This window comes from Mytilus trossulus, chromosome 7 (assembly GCF_036588685.1).
Source record: "Mytilus trossulus isolate FHL-02 chromosome 7, PNRI_Mtr1.1.1.hap1, whole genome shotgun sequence".
In the NCBI taxonomy this organism is placed as follows: Eukaryota; Metazoa; Mollusca; class Bivalvia; order Mytilida; family Mytilidae; genus Mytilus; species Mytilus trossulus.
Genome location: NC_086379.1, coordinates 60,772,627 through 60,776,650, shown reverse-complemented (window position 1 = coordinate 60,776,650; position 4,024 = coordinate 60,772,627).

Here is a 4,024-nt window from a genome sequence, read left to right as displayed (position 1 = left end):
GTTATGTTATATTTTACTCTTTAAATATCATAAGTTTAGCTGCAATTGTTGTATAGAATTACTGAGGTGTACATATCAGTCTGGCGGGTTTCATATAACCTTGACTTTTTTCTAGGTTCTTTTGGCAATTTTGAGTTTTTCAGATTGATTTATTTCTTGAATACTGTAAGTAACATGGCCAATATATTTGGTGAATAGAATAATCTGAATGATTGTAAAGTGCATGTCTGGGTGGCAAGCCTCATCTGACATCTTATCTTTTCCCTGTTTATGGTTCATGGCTAACTGAATGTTGAGTTTTCATGTCTATTTCTATTTCTCAGATACCATAAGCAGTAGGTGAGCTATTTGCAGTGTACAGAATGATATGGTGTAAATGTTATATTGCAGGATTTATCGGACTTGTAACTTATTTATATGGTTCATTGTTCAATTATTGTTAAGCTTGTGTTCTCTTGTGCAGAAAGCTTTGATAGTGATGTGGCAGTGTTTACCAACTACATAAAAGCTTTATATATTACAAAATTAAAGACCTTAATGCCTAATACTTTTTCATATAGATGCCTTATGTTATGAAGTTTCCTTCTGTCTTATGTCCATTGTTCTTGTCCTGATTTTAAAGGATCAGTATTAAACTATTTAAAAAAAAAATAGTTAAAAATTTTTGTAATGCTAATTTTCTTTTTAATGAGTAATCATCGTACAGCGGATATAGGTACTAACCAAGCGGACGTGAGTGATTTTGATCTTACAAGTTACAAAAATCTTTGTTTTGTTCACATAATATCAATGTGTACTTCAATCTAAACACAATTGCTGTTTTAAGAAACTATTTTGTCGTAGGTTATTTTCCCAAAACAAGAATGATTACTAAGAACATGTGCAAATACTTGTCAAATAAGTTTGTCCTCGTCTCATCCGATATATTCTATATTCATTGCAACTCTTTTTCTGATAGAATGGCCACTGTATGTGTGTAATAGATATAGCAGCTTCATTAATTGGTATTGAAATCTTTCATACATATGTTATTTTTTCTTTCGATATTTTATCCCGAAAGAAGCGTTGTGTACAGTGTTTAGCTGACCACATAAGTCCTTATGTACAGTGCATAGTTATGTTGTTGTACACCGTACACAAAATCTTTATTTTCATACCTGTTTATTACCCAAAAAGTTTCAAGGAATGGGTAATCACAGGTAGGTTAATGATTGGTAACTTTTACTTTTGTCCTGTTTTCATCAGACCTTAACCTCATTTTATGGATCAGTGAACAAGGTTTATTTTTTGTGGTCAAATCTCTATACATCCAATATGGTAAGCAATAGGTCTCATCTTTATAATTCATTGGTGATAGTTTTGTGTTGAGGTCTTTCTTTACTAATACTATATGCAATAGGATTACTATATTTGATGTGGAAATATTTCATGATGCACATGTCAGTCTCACAGGTTTTATTTGACCTTGACCTCATGATTCATCCGACTTTGATCTCATTTTCATGGTTCATTGGTAAATGTTTATTTATCTTGGTTAAGTCTTGTTTTTTAGAAAAGAGGGGTAAAAGATATCACAGGGACATTCATGCTCATAAATCTAAAATAAATGGACAATGTCATGGCTAAAAAAGAAAAAGATAAACACAATTAAAAGTACACAAAATAAAAAAATAAAGACTCATAAACTTACAAAACCTTTGAATAGACTTATTAAGAAGGGATATAATTACGATACTGTTGTCAAGTCATTAAAGATTGCATATTTTGGCGTTAATATTGAGTCACTGATAAGGTCTTTGCGTCGGAACTAAACACATTTATTCTAAAAACAGTTGTTGGCATGACACGGGTTATGTTCTTCTCATATATGTTATGATGGTATGATACTAAACCCCTTACGGGAAGGATTGTGCCTGATGTTCATATGATGAAATCATAATCTTTCAGTCAGTTTAAGGTTTATGTACCCTTCTGTAGCCATTTTTGTACGAATTTTTCAAACCTCAATTGTATCAAAACTAAAGATTTAATGAATAATAGAGATAGGCCATTTAGTACATATTCCAAGGGGAAACTTGATGCAAGGCATTATTTTTTACTGTGTCATTGCATTTGATAGAAAAAGAGGACTTTGTGGCAAATAAATCAAGATTTTTATAGAAAATCCACAGCCTTTAATACAGAGATTTTTGTTATAAAATTTGAAACATAAATTACTCACTTGATTTTCTATGATGTGCTAGTGTTTATTTTTTACAAAACGTTCTAAGCAACCTGTAAATTCCAAAATACCTCGTGCTGAGTCACTAAAGTCGAGCACACCCTAAAAGGTGTACTTGATTTTGGCCATATTTATATTTGTCTTAACCAATAACTACATATACAAACTTGTTTTAAGGAAATCAATGCTAGCACTGCATGCAATACTCCTATATCTATCAGTCTTCAAATTGCCAAATATGAAAGTACAAGGATAAAGCCTGTGGATTTTCTATAAAAATCTTGATTTATTTGCCACAAAGTCCTCTTTTTCTATTAAATGCAATGGAACAGTTAACAATAATGCTTTGCATCAGGTTTCCCCTTGGTATATGTACAAAATGGCCTATCTCTATTATTTATTATATCTGTAGTTTTGATACAATTGAAGTTTGAAAAGTTCGTACAAAAATGGCTACAGAAGGGTACATAAACCTTAATTGAAGTCTGGAGCTGGCATGTCAGTTAACTGCTAGTAGTCTGTTGTTATTTATGTATTATTGTCATTTTGTTTATTTTCTTTGGTTACATCTTCTGACATCAGACTCGGACTTCTCTTGAACTGAATTTTAATGTGCGTATTGTTATGCTTTTACTTTTCTACACTGGTTAGAGGTATAGGGGGAGGGTTGAGATCTCACAAACATGTTTAACCCCGCCGCATTTTTGCGCCTGTCCCAAGTCAGGAGCCTCTGGCCTTTGTTAGTCTTGTATTATTTAAATTTTAGTTTCTTGTGTACAATTTGGAAATTAGTATGGCCTCCATTATCACTGAACTAGTATATATTTGTTTAGGGGCCAGCTGAAGGACGCCTCCGGGTGCGGGAATTTCTCGCTACATTGAAGACCTGTTGGTGACCTTCTGCTGTTGTGTTTTTTTATTTTGGTCGGGTTGTTGTCTCTTTGACACATTCCCCATTTCCATTCTCAATTTTAAGTAACATTAACTCTACCAAAAAACTGGGGTGATCTCAGATGCTTCAGAAAGGTAAGCAGATCCTATTCCACATGTAGTACCTGTTGTGCTGCTCATGCTAGTACAAACCTGATAATAAGTAATGACTCGGTAGGTCACATGCATAAAAAAGGAACAGGATTGTAGTTTCAACAAAGAACAAATCAACCTTTATCTGTGAAACAGATATTACATAGTGGTCAACAAACTCATGATAGTGTTGGTAAAATTTATGAAGGGATGATTTCAACTTCAACATTTGAAACTCTTGGTTTAATAACTTCCTTGTGAGCAGCAACCTAGGAAATACAAGCTCGGGAATATTGTATTAATTGTATGCTCTGTATGCAGGAGCTGCTGGAATGTTGCTACATAGAAATGGAAAGTTCACAATTGGGAAGCTACAACCATCAGTTTTGGCATAAATTTTTGTTTTCAACTAACCTTCATTGTGAATTTCTAGATGTAGAAACTATAAACTATAATATAAGAGGTTAACTATTTTTATGGAATGATTGTTAGGTGTACATACATTTCTGGTTTGGTGTATCTGATAGTGACATTATTTTCTTGGATCATGTTAAGTTTACACTTGCAGTACTTTAGTTGATTTCTTATAAGATACTACATTTATAAGCAACATACTAACTACATTAGTTGTATTTAGATTGTAGGGTGTCAGTGTCAGTCTGGTAGGGTTCATCTGACATGGACCTCATTTAAATGTATCATTGGTACTATGAATTCAGCCAAACCCCCTATGTATTTCACTAACTTGATCTGTAGAGGGTCAGCAGCAAACCATATAAC